At 31.9% G+C, this 24,009-nt stretch overlaps 1 pseudogene; it reads left to right on the top strand.

Moving 5' to 3' along the window:
• The first annotated feature begins 19,025 nt into the window (after window positions 1-19,025).
• Window positions 19,026-22,295, top strand: LOC131654726 (protein GRAVITROPIC IN THE LIGHT 1-like; annotated as a pseudogene).
• Window positions 22,296-24,009: the final 1,714 nt, after the last annotated feature.

Here is a 24,009-nt window from a genome sequence, read left to right as displayed (position 1 = left end):
CATGTCGATAACCCTGAAAAGGCAAGGCACAAAAGGAAAAAAATATTTTCAGTGTATTATCAATCCTGGTTAAGATTCAAATGGAATATAATAATAAATCGATTTAATTAATTATTGGTCTTGCGACCTAATTAATTAAGTCGAGACAGGAAAATTAAATCGAGTGTAAAAATAATTTTTAGGAATTTTTCGGAATTAAAATAATGTATATTTGAATTTTTGAGAATGTTTGATAATATATAAGTAATTAAATACAATTTAAATAATATATATGTATATATATGAATTTAATACATATTAGAATTAAATTATTAAAATTAAATTATTAATTATAGATTATTAATTATAAAGGAAGAAGGAAAAAAAAATTGAATATAAATATATTATAATTTCATAAAAAGAATTTAAAACAAATGTATATATAAATATATAAATAAAGAATTGTGTAATTGAAAATAAAAAAAAATTATAAAAATCTTAGCTTGTAATCGTGTGTGGCGCGCGCTTGAAGTCCATGGTGCGCCTGCATATTAGGATGCGTTAGATTGATCTGCTGATTGAAGGAACGGCTTGGATGGTGAGGGAGCATGTTAGCACGTGTTTCATAATGCGTAGGATCCATCTGAGAGCCAGAACGCGCGCGCGCCAAGGGGAGTTTGAATGGGCCAATTGCTGCGTGCCACGCAGTCGTCCCTAACCTCCAGATCCTGCAGCTGCACCTATTACAGCGCTCTTTGCTTTGAGGCGCTGTAAAAAACCATGCATACGAAATTGAAAATAGCGAATACACCTAAACGCTTGTATAAATTAGGCGCACCTATACCATTAGATTCGTCTCATCCTCACGAACACGGTCATGGTATCAATTGAGTTCAACTTCACCTGTGGATCAAAGCCCCAAATCGAGCCAAAAAAACCCTAACATGGCATAATGTTCATAACGGTATAGAAACGCGTATAACTATCCAGAATCGATCATCACACAATTTAGAACACAAATATATGAATTAACTCTGATAACAATGCATGAATAATGCTAATCGAGCAAATTTTAAATGATGCAAACCGTGAGCAATCGCGAGCGATTCTGTGTGCTTGGAGACCTGGTGATGATCCTGATAGCTTCAGAGATCTTTAAGGAACATGATAGGATCGATTGAACACCACGAATTGGCCTCCAACTCAGAATTCAACTTTGAGATTTCTTGCACTTTTATGAACTTGAATAGGGTTCCTCAGCTGCCGAATTTTTCGTCCCCTTTGCATCTGGCTTTGTTGTGTATATATATGTGAATGTTTTAGGTCAACAAAATTGTAGAAAATCTCATTGAATCTTGATTTGCCATGTTTGGAAAATTTGATTGAAAATTATGTTATGAAACCTTCTAAAATTGACCAATATTGACTCAATCTTTTTTTTAATTCTTTATGCACGAAATTTTATTGAATTTGGAGAATATTTGCTGATCAAAATAGGTCCAAACCATATCTTTGATAGAATATTTGATTTTTTAGTAATTTACTTGTTTTTAATCATTTTTAAATGATTTAAAAAATCAAAATAAATCACATAAATCAAAGAAATTCGTGGGAAATAGTTTATGGGCTCCTAATGCCATGAGGAACAAGCTTGGATCTTAACAACATAGGCCCATTAGCAAAAAAAATTCAAAATTCCTTCATATTTTCCCCTCAAAAATAGCTCAACTTTGCCAAGGCTTACTTCTCTCAATTTTTGAGGTATGGAGTGGTTCTAGGACTTTTTAGAAACCTTGAAGAGTCCTCTAACCAATGTCTTTGGCCTCATATCAAAATCTATTTTCCATTCTCCTTTTATGCCCTTTTGAAAAAAGTGTCTTCTTGTTGACTTTTGAAAAGGACCTATAATGTATGAAGCCATATCTCTTAGATTATTGACCTATGAGCTTTGATTCTTGTACTATTGGATAGAGGAATGAATTCCCTTTAAAATGAGCTTTGGTGGGAATTTTTCTGATGAGGTATGAATATTTGGTGAATTTTCAAAGTTTGGTTGACTTTTTCAGTTCATGCCCAAAATAGTAACCTTTGACTTTTGACTTTTCTGATCTTTCAAATCATCATCATGATCAATCCCTGATCAAATGATGATTTTAGGGTTATGAGGATGTTGTGGACCAAATATCTTGAACTTTGACTGTATATTGACTTGAAATGACTTATTTTGCCCTTGAGAGTCGACTGTTGACCTAATCAAGATTTGAGGGACTCAACTTGCTCTGATTGATTTGAAACTTTATATGGAGATTCTTTGGGATGTTGGTGACCCTATGGAACCACCTTGAGCCCTTGATTCAGTGATTTTTCTTTGAATGAACCAAACCCTAATTCAGAGCCTTTGTATAGGAGAGTGTGTTTTGGAGCTTTATGTCTTGATTTTTGAGATTGCATATGAGAAATGGTATGGGCAAATTTTGGGGTATGACAGGGTGGGTTCGATCCCCAACCTTCTCCTTTATTTTTAACTAATTCCCTGCATTAACAAATTTTCAGGTCCAGTGCTTCTCCGCCACGCGCGACCACAATACATCCTCAACCAACAGCAATCAAATATGTGCTTACTCTAATCCAGCGCACACGAAGGCGCTGCCCCACCATGCTCCCTCAGAGACAGGCCTCATTGGATCAAGCGCCTTCAGCCAGGTTTTTTCATTTTTATTTTATTTTTCTTCTTTTTAAAACCTTTGTTTTCTTTTTCTTTTAAAACCTAAGCTTTTTTAATTTACCCTTTTTAAAATTAATTCTTTTTTTATATAAAAATAACAAAACTCTTTTAATCAATAAAATTTTGGCTTAAATGCACTTTTGGTCCCCCTAATTTGAGTTTTTTAAAGTTATGATTAGGATAAAAAAATTATTTTTAATTAGATGAAAATGATGACTAGAATATATTAATATATTTTTTTAGTGGATTAATATTTTATATTCTTAATTAAATTTTTTTAAATTTATTAAATAAACAATTGAAATTATTATTTTTGACTTTAGAACATTTCACTGTAGAACCAGCTCACAGACAATTGACAAAAAGCTGTATACAAGAGTTTTATAAATACGTACGATATTAGCTAAACTATCGATGTGGGACAAAGCAAAAGTTTTAGATACTGCATCAACATCACATGAGCCAAAGTTCCTACCTCTTGAATTAGAATACCAACTAGCATTAAGGTTGTGTATGGTATGTCTATACTAAATAAATAAATTTAATTTAAGTAATGATACTTGTGATCAAAAGAAGAACTCAGTATCCACATTAAGAATTCTCAAGTTGGGATCAAGAGAAGAACAATCTATACTAGGTGGTGGTGAATTGGGTGAGACTATATGATCACCTTGATTCCTTTCCAAATGAATTGATGGCTCCACAAGTGTTGTAAATTTCATAACAGTCCCTTCCATTAATGCATCTGGAGAATGACAACATACTGAAAGTTGAAGGTTGTTTAAAAATGAACTGAGAATTGAAGCTTATTTAGAAATGCACTGAGAATTGAAACTTGTTTAGAAGTAAAGAGTTGGAGAGCTTAAGCTTATTTAAAAATGAGGAAGATTTGGGTATCAGACCATTGTCAAAAAAGCAAAAAAAAAAAAACTCAGCCATTTTTATTAGAGATTGAGGATTAACATCAGTTAACAAAATGTTTAATCATTTAGCTTTCCGAAAGACAATTTCATACGCCAGACAAGTTGGAAACTAATCAGAGTATCAAAAGAGATTGAGGAAGATGATGGTGCAAGAATGTTCAAGATGATGGTGCAGAAAGGAAAAGAAATTGAGAAAGATGATGGTGCAACAATGTTCAAGATGATGGTGCAGAAAGGAAAATAAATTGAGAAAGATGATGGTGCAGGCTTCAAGATTGAGGAAACAAGTCCCACATTGCTTGGGTTGAAGTAATTTTAAATGTTTATATAGCACACATTAGCTATCACGAAAGGTCTACTTATGTTATTGAATGATGGATCTACTTACAAGGGCCATAGTATACGCAAAAAATTTTAAAATTTGTCTCAAATAATTTGTTATAAATTATTCCAGTCTTCATTGACAAGTGAATTATTTTATCCTAATCATCCATATCCATGCCACATAAGCAAAACTAGAGGCGACCAACAAAATTTCGAGTGAGGTAAACTAATTTTTTTATCCTAATCATCCATGCCACATAAGCAAAACTAGAGGGGGACCAACAAAATTCCGAGTGAGGTAAAGTTTAGGGGCAAAAAAATTGGCTTTTAAAATGGAAGGACTAAAACTTTAAAAAACTCAAATTAGGGAGACTAAAAGTGCATTTAAGCCTAACTAATATTTGAAAGATGCTAATTTTATAGAAATTTGAGAAGAAAAAAAAGCTTTTGCCTCGCTAAGACCTTTTTTTTTCAAATGATTGTAGTAATTTATAAGAGACAAAAACAGAATAAATTATTTATCAAAAAATTAATTCGTTGCTGTAAAAAATTAATTGAAAAAACATGAAACTGCCAGGAATCGAACCGAGAACATTAAGTTTCATAGACAAAGCCCAAACCGCTGAGATGCAATCACCTTGTTTAATAATTATTTCGCTAACAGATCTATATTTTTTATTTCAGTCTATAATTTCTTGGCTACACCCCCCAAAATTGAGGCCCCTGTTTATTTGAGGCCCTGGGCTGTGGGCCTGCCTGCCCTGGCACAGGGCCGACCCTGTATACCACCTCAACCACCTAACGATTTTATACCAAACAAAGGACACAATATCACAGGCCATAAAGAGATGGGATGACGACTCAATATGCACCGAGCAAAAGGGGCAAGAGATAATCTTAAAGGTTAGAGTAACACCCCTTTTTAAGTAAATTAACTCTAGTTGGGATATTATCCTAAAGAAACTCCCAAGAGAAAACTATGACTTTAGAATAAGCCTAGCTGCACCAAATAGCTGGGAGAACTAAGTCTACAATAGAAACCCGGCGACCCGGGGGAACATACATACCAGAAGAAAAGAGTAAGTAGAAGACACATAGTAAACACCATCACTCGACTCACGTCACCTCCATAAATCTATCTCAATAGTAGGGGTAAAGCCACAAATCACAGATTGGAAATCAGTAAAAAAGAGCAGACTCATAAAAAAATAAAAGGTCTCATATAATTAAGATCCCAAATCCAACTCTCCCCCTCCCATCTACCAGCCTCCCTCCATAGAAAACGTAGGCTGGTCAGAAATCAAGAAAAGTCTAGGAAATATAAGACGAAGGGGAGAATCCTTAACCAAAATATCCTTCTAGGAGGAAGTAAGGAGACCAGACCCGCCTTTCAGAGAAAGTCCATCCCTGAAGTAGTCAAAAGTGTCACCAACTTTATAACCTAGAAGAAAGGCCCATCGTCACCTAAGCGATGGTGATCTAAGGCAGCCAACTTTACCACCCAGGATGGAAGAGGTAGGGGCTACACCATATCTAACGGTGAGAATATCATACCAAATGCTAGAAGTTCCAGAAAGCAAACACCACATTCACTTACCCAACATGGCCAAATTAACCAGCCGAAGGTCACGAACATTGAGACCTCTAACTTCTTAGGCTTATAAACATCCTCCCATTTTACCCAAGCAATCTTAGACTCCCCTTATACTTTTCCCCAGAGGAACCTTCTCTGAATTTTCACTATCTTTTTCCAAACCTTGACAGACATTTTTTAAAAAGATAAGAAAAAATAGGAATGGCACTAAGAACATAGTTATGGAGGATCACTCTCCCAACCAAGGAAACATACCTATGCCTCCATAAAAAAAGCCTCTGGATAAGAGATTAACCAGATGTTTCCACATAGCCACTAACCAGGGGTTAGCTCCAACCGGGAGCCCAAGATACTTAAAAGGGGAGAGAATCCTGCTTTCAATGAAGGGATTCACAAGCAAGATTTAAGAAGGTAAGGTCATAATTAGCTCCAATTAGGGAACTCTTAGAAAAAATTACACGGAGGCTTGAGGCAAGCTCAAATACACGGAGAATAACCTTGATGGTCCAAAGATTATCAAAAGTAGAATCAGCCAGGATAACCGTGTCATCTGCATGCTGAAGATGAGAGACCATAAAGTCAGAGGACCCTACTCTAATACCATACAAAAGATTCAGCTCTACCACCCAAGAAATCATACCGCTTAGGCCTTCAACTACCAGAAGAAAAAGGAAGGGAGCGAGGGGTCACCTTGCTTCAACCCCTTTAGATAATAATCTCTTGGATCGGGAAACCATTAACCAAGAACGCCAGATTACCATAAAATGCACAATCTCTAATCCAGCTCATCCACTTATCATTAAAACCAAATCTAGAGATCATATAGTCTAAGAAAGACGAGCTAACAGAATCATAGGCTTTCTCAAAGTTAACTTTAAAGAGGAGACAAGATTTCTTACAACACCTGACAAGGTCTACAAGCTCATTCACAACAACCACCCCATCCACTAATAGTCTACCTTTGAGAAAAGCATGCTGATTTAAAGAAATGAGCTTATCCATGACGTTGGAAAGCCTAGAAGCCAAGACCTTGAAAAGGATCTTATAGAAAGACCCAACCAAAGAATGGGTCTGAAATCCCCTAACTCATAAGGGGAATCAACCTTAGGAATCAAAGTAACAAAGAAGATAGAAAAGCTACGGGGTAAAGTGATGGAACTGAGCAAACATCATTCCAAGGTCATATCTAAGGAGGGCCAGAACCTCTTAAAAAAGGATAAGTTAAACCCATCAAGGTCAGAACTCTTGTTACCATCACAACCAACAACCGCACAGTCAATCTCAATTAAGAGCAAAGGCACAATTAGGTTAACATTATCCTCTTCAGCGATGGAACATAATAGACCACGTCTAGGCGAGGATGATCAATATAAGATTCTTTAAAGTGATTAAAAGATCTACCACAACCTGGCTAATCTCAGAGACTCATTCAACCTAAACGCCCCTAATCTTGAGATCTAGGATAACATTCCTTCAGCTTCTACTCTTAATACATACATGGAAAAATGTCGTATTGGTGCCTCCCTCCTTGATCCACCTTGCCCTAAACCTCTGTAAAATATGGGAGTCCTTGGCCCGAAGAAGGGACCAAAGGTCCTAGGAAGCCTTATCCCTCACAACCACATCCTCCTCAGACAAATTACCCTATTCAACTTTCAGAACAAGAGTACCCACTGCCTCCTTAAGAGACTCAATCTGAGAGTCAAGAGAGCCTAACACATGATGATTCTAGACTTTCAAAACTCCTTTAAGGACTTTAAGTTTCTCTTTAAGGACAAAGACTTTAAGTTTCTCTTTAATCTCTCTCATTTTTGAATTTAAAATTAAAAATATATATCTATTTTAAATAACACGCCACTTGTAAAATCTATGTCAATTGGTTATGTCACTATTGCTAATCAATTATGAGATTTAGTTATGATCAATATAACGAAAATCACTTTGGTTCTATATATTGGTATGACTAATAGACGAGATAACTTGAATATGCTTAAAATATATAATGGAAAAATTTGAGCTCATAAAGACTAACATATAAGTAAAGTTACATATTTGACCAGTGAGAGCTTGTTAGAATTTTGGGTCACAAATGTAACATTATAAGTGTTAAGACCATTATTTAATGATTCAAAATTAAATTGGTCTAATTGATATTTAGTCTATGGCTAAGGCCATATTTGTCATGACAGGTTATTGTGTAGATACATAAATCAATATCTAATCTGATGAGTGGTCAAATTAGAATATTGAAAACTAAGAAATAATCTTAGGATTATTTATATGGGTTATGGTCCCAATTGTAGAGCAGACAGAAAAACACAGTTCATTAGAATTCTCTCTTCATCCCCGTCAAGAAAGATTCAAAGAACCCTAAGGAACTATACAAATTGGAAGATCACATACCTGCAATCTTCAATAATTTCAATGACAAACTCAAATACGCTTCTGCCTTCATTCTCTGGTTGAATTCTGGTATGAGTTTAAGAGATGTGAGTCGATGATATATTTGGCTTATTAAAATTAGTCTAGAGTTTTGTTTGTTGATTTATATATCATAAAAACTACAAGGTTACGAACCGATCCAATAGACATAACTAACCGACATTATCAACTTAACAAAAGAGTGAAAACAAAATTTACAAAAAGATATCCAAATTCGAATATAAATTATAGAATTTAAAATTTATTTTTAAATGTACATATTTCAAAAGTTAGAGGATGTTTTTTATTAATTAAATAATTATCAAACGATAGGAAAAAAAACTTAGGATCAAAGTCCGAAAAGAAAGAGATAACACAAGAAACTCCTAAGCGACCATCCTCTAACAAAATAATAATGAAATTAAGGACTCTATTGTAAGCCAAATTAATTTTGTTTAACTTGCACCGAAGAATCAACACATTTATTTGTCTCTCTAAAAGTGATCACTATTTGAACACCCTAGCACATTTATTTGTCTCTCTAAAAGTGTTAACTATTTGAACATCTTAGTGAAGTCCAATCAACCTTTAAAAGCACTTTTTTTTTTTTTTTTATACAAAAGATCGTGACTTTTGTGTTCCATAAAACATGACACATTATTACAGGACCATTCCACTAGTTTTCATTTATGACCAAAGCGTAACTTTTGTCGAAAGTAAGTTAGAATTATATTGTTCCATTTTGATTAGGATCGTTCAAAAAAAATTTAAAAGAAAAAATAGACCGTTCAAAATTGAATTCATAAACTTTATAAAATTGAAAACATACTAATTTATTAAAATTGAAAAACAATGTATAATTTTATAAAATTTTAATAATTTATTATAATTATAAAACAATCATAATTATACACCTTTTTTCCAAAATAACTTATAATTAAAAATAGGGTTAAATAAGTTTTTATTTCCTATAAACATTGCACTTTTCACTTTTGGTCCTCACAAAATTTTCCATCACGAATTTTGGTCCTCACAAAATTTTCCGTCACGAATTTTGGTCTCTAGATTACTCTAACGGAGGCTTATGTGGCATGCCACATGTCTCGCCGTCAGGCAAGGGCGGAATTAAAGAAAAAGAGGCAGATTGTGGGGGTTTTAAACCCCCTTTAAATAACTGAAAAAATGATAATTTCTCACAAACAATTAATCAAACATTTGGTAGGCAAATCCTTTTTGCATCACTTCCTTCACTTCACTAGTACCTTCAAAACTTTCACTCCACTACAAATCCAAGATTTCTTATCAGCACTATCTTTCTGAAGGTGGACTATGCATCGAGGTATTGCTCCTTGTAATTTGTTTCTAGAAAGATCCAAATTTTTTAGATATATGAGTTGGCATAATTGTGAAGGAATACAACCACTCAACATATTTTGTCGCATTCTAAGAACCTGAAATGAAGGGAACGTGTTTATTGTCCATGATGATGGTATAATTTTAGAAAATTGATTCTCATCAAGATCCAAAACTAACAACTGTTTCAAATTTCTAAAAGACACAGGAAGCTCTCTTTGAAGGATATTGTTGTTCAAATGTAATCAAAGCAGTGAGGGAAGATTTCCAAATGAGCTTGGGAACGCTCCAGTAAGTTTGTTGGATGACAAATTTATCTCATACAATTCTTGACTATCCCAACAATATGGAATTTCTTCTGAAAAATTATTCTTTGAAAGATCAAGGTTTGTTAATTGAATTTGGCACAGAGAGAATGGTATTGAACCATTTGAGTTATTACTTCCTAGAAATAAGTATTCCAATGACAACAATATATGACCAATATTTTTTGGAAGTGAACCACTAATTTGATAATGAGAAAGATTTAGATGCCACAAATTTAGAAGACATCCTTTTTTTATAGACATTATTCCTTCCAACTTGTTTGAAGAAATATCTAAATCATTCAAATTTATAAATTGACAAATATTTTGTGGAATGAACCCATTAAAAGAATTGTTTAAAAGGTTATTAGTATATATATTTAAAAAATTTCTTATGCTTTGAGGAATAGATCCATCAAATTTATTTGAAGAAATATCTAAACAAGTCAAATTGACAAGTTGAAAAAAATTCCAGGAATGAGGCCATTAAAAAATTATTTGAAAGATCAATAGCATATATATTTACAAATTTTTCTAAGTGTTGAGGAATAGAACCATCAAATTTATTTGAAGAAAGATCTAAGTGAGTTAAATTTGACAGCTTTCCTATAGACAAGGGAATAGATCCATGGAGTAAGTTTGAACCAATATTAAGGTACTTAAAATTTTCAAGTTGCCCTAACCAACCTGAAAGGTACTTAAGATTTTTTTTGTGAGAAATTATTATTTTTTCGGTTATTTAAAGGGGGTTTAAAACTCCCACGATTTGCCTCTTTTTCTTTAGTTATACCTTTGTCTGACGTGGTGAAACATGCGGCGTACTACACTAAAATTTGTGACGGAAAATTTTGTGAGGACTAAAATTCGACAAAATTTTTTATAAGGACTAAAAATGAAAAGTGTCATATTTATAGGGACTAAAAACTTATTTAATCCTTAAAAATAAAATGAATTAATACCTATTAATAAATTTGTTTCCCATTCTACTTTTAGTCTTAGTCTTATGAGAAAAATATAAGCTTCGTATAAGACATACTCTCGTCGTTCTAATTATAAACTATTTTAAAAAATTATAATAAATTATAAGTTGTTTTATAATATTAAGTAATCATTAATAATATTTTAAAGTATTTATTATTTTCTCTTGTGTCAAAGACATAATTACTCTTGTTTTGGACTAGTGACATCAGATTGATTTTAGAAAATTTGGGGGAGATTAATGCTCTAACAAAGAATTCTCATTTTTAGATGGAGATTGATTATTGACAAGCTGTCCACTCGGGACCAGTTAGTTAAGACAAGCGTGGTGGTGTCAGTAAGAGATAAGTGTTGCGTATTTTATTTTACGGAAGAAAAATCGGTCCTTCATTTTTTTTATTCTTGCTTCATCTCTTTTTGTATTTGGAAGAGTAGCTTGTTAGATTGGAGACATGGTATTATTGACTTTTCAACATCTTGCTAACTTTCTTCGTCATCTCATACTGTGACGAATGCGGATTTCGATTCTCGTATATGTTTGATTTGGCTAGGTGCTTGTTGGAACATTTGATTATTTAGAAATTTTGTTATGTTTCAAGATAGAATTTTTAACTTTGAGGAATGCTTGAATTCTATTAAGTTTATAAAGGTGGTTAAGGTCTAATTGTAAAATTCCCTCTAACTGTTCTTTCCTCGAATGGTTTTCTTCTCCTCTAAATTGTTTATAAGGTGAGTTGATTTATTTTATTTTTTGAGTTCGAATAACTCTTGTACTTGTTTTAATGGAATGTGATGCCTCTTTAAAAAAAGCAATGATGCATGTTTCTAAATTTAAAAATAGGACCAAAATCACCATAACTTTGTTCCCATCCTTTAAATATTTTCTCTTACTTTTTTTTTCACTTGATAAAGTTATTAAAAATTATGGGACCAAATTCACCCAATTCAATCCCCTATTTGTGAATGCCTTGTGATTTTCATGTTAGAAGATTTTTTTAGAGACGCTAATACTAATTGGGGGGAAAAAGATGGCTAAGTATAGAAAAATTCCAAGACCTATCAATTATTTATCACAAAAAGAACAAGAAAGACAACTTTATTTATAATTTAAAAAGTAAAAGAGACATTATATTTCATTATTGTAAAGTTGTTTAAAAGCCAACATATTTTGATTACTTTTTGAAGAAAAAACAATCTTCTTTGTACTATTTTTAACTATTCATTTTTTATTTTTAAATAGGAATAATTTTAAAAATCTAATTAATATTACTTTAAAATATAAAACCACGACTATAGAAGTAACAATTTTATTTTAATAAAATAGTTGGAGATAACAAAACAGGACAAATTTAAATGGGATATACATGTCCGTATGTCACTCCTAAAACTAACATAAAAAATGAGGTTAATAAAATAAAAGTTAGTTAAATTATTAAGTGTTAGTTGGTAGTTTAATTTCTGTTATTGATATTAAGACTTAATTATTAAATAATTGTAGATATCTTTATAAATACTCATTAAGCTTTAAAGTTTAAATTTGATGAGTCTCGCAGTCTAATATTAAAAAATTTTATAATTGAAAAATTTTGAAAGTATAAGACAAGACAAAAATATAGTCATAATAAAATCTTATCGACAAAAGAGACTCATAAGACACAATATATATATATATATATATATATATATATATATATATATATATATATATATATATATATATATATATATATATATATATATATATATATATATATATATATATATATATATATATATAATTGAAGTACTGTTCAATTTTTTTTATTGTCTTTAGGTCATTTTACAATACTCCACCGTTTAACACTTTTGTCGTTAGGGGTTCGATCATCATGTTCAGTGTCATAATCTTTTGGGCTTGTTTTAATGGAGGCATCATTCATCCAGAACAACCAAAAGAAATCCTACAAGAAACACCAAAATCACTAAAATCCTCTGACAGACGGTTTCAAATGTTTGTAATATTCCTCTCTCCCAACATCCCCAACCATGTGTAAAAGGGGATAAAATAGAGATTTTGATTCTAGAGGAAGAATACCTAGCAAGTCTTGATGCCTACAAACATAATCTGCATGGTAGGATTGTCTAGCCCAAAGGTTCAACTCCTCTAACATGTGTTTCCTTGAAGAACAAGTTAACTCCAATATGGAAGGATTTAGCCAAATAGGGAGTCGTTTTTCTTGGCAAAGGTTTCTATGAATTTTCCTTCTCTTTGATTGAAGATGTCAGATGGGTTAGATCGGTAGCCTCTTGGAATCTAGAACATGGATACCTCAATCTGTCTTCTTGGTCAAAGAATTTTAACCCAAATGCCCAAAAAACACCACTGCTCAAGTATGGGTAAAGCTTTATGGTCTAGTCCAACTTGGGGTGGCAAAACGGGCCGTGGCCCGCCGGGCCCGCCCGCCACCCGCCAAAAAATGGCGGGTTGGGTTGGGATTTTAGGCCCGCCGCTCGCCAAAGCCCGCCCCGCCATAACCCGCCGCCCGCCATAACCCGCCCCGCCAATGCCCGCCGCCCGCCAAAGCCTGCCCCTCCTTTAAAATTCCCTCTTTTTAGTTAATTTTAGTAATTCCAATTCTTGATGGTTTATTTTATAAATTTGTTTGTAAATATATGTAATATTTTTTTTAAGTAAAATTTGTTAAAAAGTTGGTTTTATAAAAAAATGTTTTAAAAATTAAGTAAAAAATTTAATTAAAAGGTAAAAAAAAACCTATTAATCTATTAAAAAAATGAATAAATAAACAAATAAAAATAGGCGGGCAAGCCCGCCGCCCGCCAACCCGCCATCTTGGCGGGGCGGGCATGATTTTTATGCCCATTTCACTTGGCGGGCATGCCCGCCCCGCTTGTTTTTTGGCGGACTTAAGGCGGGGCGGGCGGCGGGCGGGGCGGGCGACTCGTTTTGCCACCTGTCCAAGAGTATTGGAGACCAAAAATCCTCTTCACTATTGCTTGTAGTTTCGAAAAACCAATTCACACGGATTCCATTGAATCAAAACCAATGTTTCATAGAACATTTTGTCAGTTTGTTAGAGTTATATTAGACATAGACTTGGCATAACCCTTAAGGCACAAGGTTTTGGTAGAAAGACATGGCTTTGCCTTCTTTGTTGAAATTGATTATCAAAAATTACCTAATTTTTGTAGCCATAGTAAGATGACAAACAAGTAGGGTTCTTTAATTTTTTCAAATGGTGTTAGGAAAGGTGACTCTCTCTCTCTCTCTCTCTCTCTCTCTCTCTCTCTCCCTCCCTCTTTTGTCTTGCAGAAGAGGAGTTGAGTATATGGACTTTTATGTTGGTGGCTAATAACCAAATCAATCTTATTAAAGGGTCTATAAATAGTTTTATTCTTTCTCATACTCTTTATGCTGGTGATATCATGATTTTTGAAGAAGTGACCAAAAATCCATAAAGGCCATTGCTAACCTGCTCCATAATTATTCCATTTGCTCTAGTTAATTTTGTAACACTTCTAAATTTATTATCTATGCAGGTGGCATAACTTGCCACAAACACAAATGGCTTGCAGACTTGCTTGGTTTCACCATGACCTCCCCTCTTTTCCTATATCTTGGAGCCCTTATCTTCATTGGAAGACCTAAAGTTATTCACTTCCAATTCATTGTTGATAGAATCGGGATCAAACTTGCTGCATGGAAAGCAAGCCTTCTTTCTATGTTTGGAAGAGTGCAACTTGTCAAGTATGTAATGCAACATATATGTGCATACCATCTCTATATACAGCTGGCCTGGTAGCATCATCAAAGTTATAAAAAAGTGAATGAGAAACTTCATATGGAGTGGTGTTATTGGTTTGAAACATACAAAACTTTCAATGAAGAATCTAACCTTCATTTGTGTTGGAAGTAATTTCAAGCTAAGGATAATTGGTCATCCCTCCTGGCTTCCAGAGTCAAAAGAAATAATAGATTCATCAAGCATTCTATCAAATCCTCTATTTGGAGCACCATTAAAAATAGCTTTGTTATGGTTAAATAGAATACTCACTGATTGATTGGCAATGGCAAGAACACAAAATTTTGGTTAGGTGTTTGGCTTGATGAACTTTTGGCCATCAAATACAAAATCCCTATTATTTTCCATAATAACTTGTCAGCCAGGGTGAGTGATTACTTAAGGAACAAGGTTTGGGATATCCCAAACAATACTCAGACTACTTTCCCGAATCTCTTCTCTATTGTCTCCAAAATCAGTATTCCTGAAATGGAGCTTGAAGATTCGTTGGTTTGGACATGTACTGATAATGGCATCCTTAGCTTAAAGCAAGCTTACATTTTTCTTCATAAGCCTAGCCCCTTTGCTTTATGGTCTTCTTTCCCGTGGAATAGTAGTATATTGACCTCAAAATCTATGTTGGCCTGGAGATTCTTAAATAACAAAATGCCCACTGGTGAAAATTTGAATATTTTAGGTATTATTTTTTCCTCTATGATCTCTACAGGTCTCAAGTGGGAACAACTAATCACCTCTTTTTTATTGTTCTTTTGTCAAGAATATTTAGAACTGGTTTAGATCTATTTTGAACATTTAAACAGACATTCAGAGCTTCTTTGACTGTAGACCTGTCCTAGGTTCTAATTGATCCCCTTGAGCTAACATAGTGGTTATGGCTTGAAGACATGCATATTCATTAGAAAAACTTCATTTCTAACATTTATGTGTAAGTCAAACTTTCTGGCAATCAAACTTCCAAGTTTTCAAACTCCTCAATCAACAACTTTTCTTTATTGAAGTTTGATATATCTATTCATCCTAGCAAACCTTTACTAACCAAAGAAATTTTCTGGACTCCTTCTTCAACCGCGTGGATTAAGTGCAACATTGATGGTTTAGCTAGAGGTTCAACTAGTATCAGCTCTTGTGGTGGCATTTTCAGAGAAGACAAAGTTTGCCATGTTGGGAGTTTTTGCGTTTTCTTAGATATTGGTTGAGTTGTGCATGCAGAGTTATCTGCAACTTTATTTGCTATAGAGAAAGCTAGAGAATTCAAGTAAAAAAAAGTTTGGCTAGAGACATATTGCCTTCTAGTCGTTAATGCTTTCTCAAATTCTAATCTGATCCCTTAGAGACTTAAATCTCGCTGGTTTAACTGTTTGTCTTACACTCATTCCATAGATTTCATGATTACTCACATCTTTAAATAAGCTAGTTTTTGCGCTCATTTACTTGCTTAAATAGGTTTAAAGTCTAGGAATTATTTTTGGTTTTCTTATATGTATAATGATAGTGATATTGTTAAGTACTTGCTAGATAAGATTGATATCCTCCGGACTAAGACTTTTTTCTTAAAAGGGTCTTAGTTGATCATCTCGTGTTCTTGTATTCTTTTTTGGTTTTATTTATTTTTCTGTAGTCTTAAAAAAAGTTGGCGAATGTGGTGAGTCCTTCATGCCACAATATCGCTACAAATAGCAATTATCTCTTAAAATATTAGAATAATTGTTTGCCACCAAAGTTTGTGTTGTTGTAGTCCTAGAAGATGACCAAGCAATTATTTATCACAAAACGAAAAAGAACCGACTACTTTATTTATAACAAGTACACAATTCTCTCTAAAAAGTAAAAAAGAGACTTTCTTTTCATTGTTTTTTTTTTAACGAAGTCAAAATCAAATTAAACAATTGCACAAGATGTGCTAAACCATATCATATAAGTACACCAATATAAAAGTAAAAGCACCCTACATCAAAGCACCCTACAAGAAGGCACTTTCTTTTCATTGTAATAAAGTTGTTTACACAATCCAAAAAATCCAACGCGCTTTATTACTTTTTTTCTTTATTAATATGATCTCGAGTTGGAATTCGTGTCTATGAATTTGATATTTTTACACAATTATCAATCAAAGTGATTTAACAAAATTTATTTATTTAATTATGATATTTTTATTATTTATTATCATATTTCATTTTTTAATAGAAATAATTTTAATGACAACCTAATTAATATTAATTTTAAAAACGCAACCAAAGTAATAATTATGTTTAACACCAACATTTAAAAAGAAACAAGATCAATCTAGGTTGATAAATGTTAGTTGATGATATAATTTCTCATATCGATGTAAGGACCTAATTATTAAATAATAGAATTTTTTTTACCCACATCCTTACTTTCTTGGTCACCTCCGGTGAAAAACTCAAAATACCCTTAATTTCGGAAATGCATTTCTGAAATGCTTTTTTTCTCAAAATTTGTCTTATTTCGGAAATGCACTTCCGAAAACACGGAAAAAAGTTGTTTTCGGAGATGCATTTCCGAAAACACCCCCTTTTTTAAGTTTTCGGAGATGCATTTCCGAAAACACCCCTTTTAGGAGAGGGGTGTCTTCGGAGATGCGTATCCGAAATATTCCAAAACCAAATTGGTCTTAGAATGTTTCGGATATACACTTCCAAAATAATTCAATAATTATTAAAAAATTAAAATCAAGGTGAATCAATACAATTAATAGGTATAAAATCAAGGTGAATCAATAAAATGAAGGTGAATCAATAAAATCAAACAAGGTGAATCAAAATTTCCTAAACAATTTTAAAGTTAAAAATTATTTTACTAACTTATATAAATCAAAAACATTTTAATTTCATAAGTAAATTTTGAATTATATATAATTAAATATAAAATTTATTCATTAAATAAAATTAAAACAAAATCTTTTTTTAATTTTTTTAAACTAAATAAAAAATTATAATTCATTTTTAATTATGAATCAGAATAGAAATATATAAATATATAATAATAATTATTAATTTTGTAAGTGAAATATATAAATATATAATATATAAATATATAATAATTATTATAAATTAAAACACTCATTTTTTTAATTTTTATAATTATTATATAAATATATAAATATATTTATAATTAATATATAATAATTATTATATAAATATATAAATATATAAATTAAAACACTCATTTTTTTAAATTTTTTTGTAAATATATAAATATATAATAATTATTATAAATATATAAATATATAAATAAAAAATTATAACTCATTTTGTAGGTGAAATTATTTTTAATTTTTTAATTAAAATTATTTTAAATTTTAAAATATGAATCAGAATAGAAATATATAATAATTATTATTCATAACTCATAAATTGTATTAAAATATATAATTATTATTATGCATTACTCATAAATTATATCAAATTTATGATATGTGAATTAATTAATATACTAAAATTTTTAATTTTTGAGATTTTTAAATTTTTTTTTCGGAGATGCATCTCCGAATTAATCAAAATCCTAATTTTTGGAATTTTTTCGGAAGTGCACTCCCGAAATCTGAAAAAATTTAGAAAAAAAAATTTTCAGAAATGCATTTCCGAAACAGGGGGTAAAGTGGGGTTTTCGCTAGGGTGACCCGCATAGGGAGGTGGGTAAAGAAAAAACCTTAAATAATTTATAAATCAATAATTTATAATATATATATATATATATATATGAGGAGGGATCAAATTACACCCGAAGAGTTACACCACGAGTTACACTCGTTCAATAACTACATCTCGAAATAATATTTTTTAAATTCAACCGTTGGATTGAAACATAATATCATATAGATCATATCTATAAAGTTTGAGCTTAATCTATAATGATTTACTATATCATCAAGATATCCAAAGATTAACGTCAAAACGAGCTTTCATATAACGTTAATTTTGATGTTATTCAATGACATAGTAAATCATTATAGATTAAGCTCAAACTTTATAGGAATGATCTATATGATATTATGTTTCAATCCAACGGTTGAATTTAAAAAATATTATTTCGAGATGTAGTTATTGAACGAGTGTAACTCGTGGTGTAACTCTTCGGGTGTAATTTGATCCCTCCTCTATATATATATATATATATATATATATATATATATATATATATATATATATATATATATATATAAAATTGATAAATATTTTATAAATACTGATTTAAATTTAAGATTAATTCTAATTATAGCACGTCCGGCAATTTAACACATATTTTTATAATTTTAAAAAATTGAAATTAAGAGAACACAAGAGATTTATAAGATTACAGATAACAAACGGATATCTTTGCCCATTTTAAATTCTCTTTACAAAAGTTTGCAAAAACATAAAGCGGAACAAGCAAAATTGAAAATCAACTACCTAACTAAGATTATAATATGCCTATTAACTCCCTTAATTACCCTTTTGCTTTTAAAACTTTGCACTAACATATGCCCATCTTGGTAATTTGCTAAATCAAACTACTAATAGACCAATCAAATGTACCCATTATTACAAGTGGCACCATTTTCTCAATGTTTCTATTGCTTTTTTCTATCAACCATTAATCCAGTGAGTAATACTGAATTTCAACTTTTCCCTCTCATTTCCTCCTTTTACACGGTAGACAAAAGGTTTACAACACCTGGCCATTTCCATCTCAATCTCTCCTTTACATTTTCATTCTTCATCCTCCCTGCTCTCTTCTTTGTCTACGTCGAAGCACTATTTCCTCATCCACCAGACAACATCTCATCACAGTTCTTCGGTTTCCACGGGTAATGAAATCTCTGCGTTTAACCCTTCTTCTTCTTCTTCTTCTTCTTCTTCTTCTTCTTCTTCTTCTTCTTCTTCTTCTTCTTCATGTTATAACTTTCAAAGCTGATTTTTGTGAGTTTCTTTTCCTAAACATTTGTGACTTTCTTTTCCAAAATGGTGTATAAAATGTAGAAAACACATAAAGTACTGATTTTTATAGTTCTCTTTCTACTGATTTTGTTTATTGATGTTAAAGTTTTGATTTTTACGGTGTTCATCACAAATTTGGACTATCCCTTCTCTCCCTTCGCTCTACCCCTTCATCTTCATGTTTTATTCACATTTGTGTTTCACATTTTAGATTTTCAACATTTCATTTTACTTATACATGACATTTGTGTTTCCATTCTGGTTATTGTGATTTGATTTGGTCTAATGATGTTCAAAACACATAAAGTTTAAATTTTTATACTGTTATTTGTAGTTAAGTGTTATAAAGGATTGATTTTACTTACAAGGTTGTTTGTAGTTAATTTTGTTGAACGATTGTTTTTTATTATGATTTGCCAAATGATTTATATTTACATGTTTAGATAGCATGGTTTTTTGGAAACTGATTTTTACGAAGTTCTGATTTTTTTTGCCTGTGCTTTGTTTTCTCTGATTAGCTAACAAAACTGGTTTTTGTTTCAGATTTTTGAACAACCATGTCTAGACCACCTATTATGATTTCTGAATTGAAACCCGATCAAAATGTTTGGAAGATAGCAATTCGTGTCGTCGATGTATGGGACGTCAAGGAACATAATGGTCAGCAATACGTTGAAGCCATCCTTCAAGATGCAAAGGGTTCGTTTTTACTTAATATCATATGCTTTAACATTCTTTTATTGCTTTATTTATAGATAGTTAAACATTTTGAATCTACAGGGTGATCAGATCCACGTTGTAACCCGTGATATACTGATTGACAGTAACAAGGCTAGCAAATCATGTGATTGAGTTGGAGCAAGGCTAAGTAGTGACAATCTTTAAGTCATTCAGCATATCAGTTTGCAACCATACTCTTCAAATGCAACCATAAGATTTAATTTTATAGAATACTACAGTTTATGCTCTAAGATTTACTTTTGTAGAATATTGCTTCTATTTTTGATTATTTCTGTCTGATTGATAAGTTTGTTTTCGTGCATCAGAGGTAAAGGCTGCAGAATAGGCTTAGAGGAAAGCTGAAGCTGAAGCCAAAAGGAAGAGTGAACTGGAGAGAGAAGCAGGAATCCAATTGTTGATTTTGAATACTATTTATGTGTTATGATTTTATTGAAAGAGTGTGACTATTTATGTAACTGTTCTATTTTGATTTGATCCCTTTTCTAAATTGTGTCTTTTTCTATGTGCTTTTTCTCTAGGTCCAGGTTTACCTTCTGGTTTTATCACTTTTCTTGCATGGAGCATATGCGAGGTGATTTATTTACTTTTTATTTGATTGGATGTAGTTCATTTATGTTGAGTATGACTGATATTCACTCTGCTGTCTGGGACGCAGGTTAAATTGGCCGAACTTCACCATTGATTTGTTTGTATTCTTGTGTGTGTTTATTTATTTGTTTTTCTTAGAGTCGGACTGTTCTAACAATTTGATTAATATACCATGACCTTGCTGGTTGTTTAAACTATTATCAGTTGTAAGATCACTTGGTGTTGCATCGATGAGGGAGGTGGTGGCGCCGTATGAGGCGGTGGTGGAGGAGTTAAAGAATGAGGTGAAGGTGAGGGATTTGGAAGTTCAGAATTTGAAAGAGAAGCTTGAAGGTATTGTTGCTCTTTCAAGTAATGGTAGTGGTGAAAAGAAACCAGGAAGATCTATGTCTAAGAGAAAACTAGGAATTCAAGGTACATTATGATTATGAATGACCCTCTTTGTTTTTTAGATAGAGTAATGTTTTTTATGAAAATGTTGTGTTTCATGTTGGAATTTGGATAATTCAGAAAAAAGTTACTTTTTTGGTTTAGACTTGATGATGCTTTGAAGTAGAGAAATGCTTTTTTTTTCAAAGTGATTCTATGCATGTGCATTTAGGTTTAGCTTTTAGAATACAACTTTAAGGGGTTTAAGAAGCTGATTCAAGCTAATACAAAGTTATTGGTTTTTTTTGTGAAATTTATTCTACAGCAGTTGTAGCAGTGCCAACAGCAGAACTGTTTGAAACAACTATGGTGCAAGTGAGAGAAGCATAAAAATCTTTCACATCTATGCTTTTATCTCTAATGCATAATGCACATTAGGATATAACAGCTGTTGTTTGTTCGATCGAAGCAGCTACTGCTTCTACTGACAAATATCATAATGCTTCGACTTTGTCGATTGTATCGGCTCATCACGCTAAGTATGCGCTTGATTCGTATATATCTAGGAATATCTTTCAAGGGTTTGATCATGAAACTTTCTACATGGATGGTAGCCTCTCTTCACTCCTGAACCCTGATCAGTTTCGTCGCGATTGTTTCACTCAATACAGAGACATGAAGTCCATGGATCCTGCTGAGCTTCTTGGGATCTTACCGACGGGTCATTTTGGAAAATTTTGTTCCAATAAGTATCTTGCTATTGTTCATCCCAAGATGGAGGAGTCCTTGTTTGGTAACTTGGAGCAGAATAGTCAAGTCCAGGCAGGAAACCACCCGAGGTGGGAGTTCTATAAGGAACTTTTAGGGTTGGCCAAGACTGTGTGGTTGCTTCATTTACTAGCATTTTCATTGAATCCTCCGCCGAGTCAATTTGAGGCAAGTCGTGGAGTTGAGTTCCATCCACAATATATGGATAGTGTTGTGAAATTTTCTGTTGGGCGGGTACCGGCTGGTCAGGTCGTAGAGTTTCCCGTTAGTCCTGGATTTAAGCTTGGGAATGGATCTGTTATGAAGGCTAGGGGTTATTTGATAGCTAGAACATAATGTTTTAGGAGAGATGATAGTAATCAAATTATGTGTAGCAGGATTGATAGGCTATTAATGTAATATGGAAATCCTTTTGATATTGTTTTTCAGGTGAATTCAGTTTGAACATGTACTCTGTGATAATATTTTGAATTTGATCTTGAAGATAATGATATAGTTAATTCTCAAAATGTGATAGCAAGCAAATTCTTTTTTTTCTATGTATCTTTGGCATATGATTCATGAACGAGAGGAAAAGAGAATTATTAGATTCCCTGAATGCAAAGCTACTTTGGATCTCACAAAGATGAAAGAACCAGTAAAATAAAATCCATTTTCACTATAATAGATTCATAGGCAAGGTGGTGTACCCAATGACAATATTTGAATTGAGAAACAGGTTACAAACCAAAAATTGGTGTTAATAGATGCTTCATTTCGTTGGGAAATGTATTTCCCAGAAAAATGATGTATCATAATAATACAATATAGTGTACTCCTATAAAGTGAATGTAATTTGACAGTAAGAATATATGAATGGTTACATCCACTATCCACAGGCATGCACGTAACAAATATAGAAATGCAATGTGACTTCCTGGAAGTGGTTTACTTGAAATATCATGTTTTATTCAATAAAGCTAAATTGATTTTCATGACTTATCAAATGAAATCCAAATAGTGAAACTCAATTGTATATGTATAATTTGTTACAATCCCAATCAAATTGTTGAAACCATTACATAATAAATATATAAATATAAAAAAATACCTATATATAAATATATATAAAAGACCTATAAATGTTGGTAACAATGTCTCATGAGATAAGATCGCCGCTTTCTGGTGTTGTTAGCATGGCAGGAATTCTCACCACAACAAAACTTGATAGAAAGCAAAGATAGCTCTCGGATGTCATGATATTTTAAGAGAAGTATAAGTTTAAAAAATTAAGAGAAGTATAAGTTGAAAAAATTAAGAGAAACATGATATAAAGACACTATCACAATAATATCTATTTTATTGAAGCGATCATATTTAATTTAATATTTTATTGACTTGAGATGAAATACAATAATATCTATTTTATTGAAGCGATCATATTTAATTTAATATTTTATTGACTTGAGATGAAATAATTAAGACAAGTATAAGTTGAAAAAAATTAAGAGAAACATAATATAAACTTTCACACGGGACACTATCACCACAATACCTATTTTATTGAAGTGACCATGTTCAATTTAATATTTTATTGTCTTGAGATGAAATAATTAAGAGAAAAATAAGTTGAAAAAATTAAGAGAAATATGATATAAACTTTCACACGGAACGGAACACAATCACAATAATACCTATTTTATTAAAGTGACCATGATTAATTTAATATTTTATTTTCTTAAGATGAAATAATTAAGAGAAGTATAAGTTGAAATTTATTTATCTCATTATGATTACATATTATCTTGCACTATTAAATTCATGACTACGTGATTTGTAATCCGATAGACAATTTCATGATTTTTATTATACAACTTACATTTAAAGGTGATGACCAAGGATTACGTTTCACTTTAACATTTCCAACTATATTCCTAAGGTATATGCTCAACTTTACCATTTTTAACTATCTACCTATTACATATATTCTTATTATTGTTTTTCTTTTCTATTCACGATATTATCACAATCTTGGGGTTTATTTGTTGTGAACTCATTTTGAAGACAATTACTTGACATTTAAGTTCTATTTCCTTTTGCTTTATTTAGACAACTATGTAAAACAAATTGACAGTATATTGGCCTCACCTCTATTTCTATATTGTTTTCAATATGCTACATTCAAAATATTTAAGGATTTTATTTTCGTTGATACAATA

This window comes from Vicia villosa, linkage group LG3, assembly GCF_029867415.1.
Source record: "Vicia villosa cultivar HV-30 ecotype Madison, WI linkage group LG3, Vvil1.0, whole genome shotgun sequence".
NCBI lineage: Eukaryota > Viridiplantae > Streptophyta > Magnoliopsida > Fabales > Fabaceae > Vicia > Vicia villosa.
The sequence above is the reverse complement of the archived record's forward strand: the minus strand, read 5'-3'. Positions and strand labels throughout refer to the sequence as shown.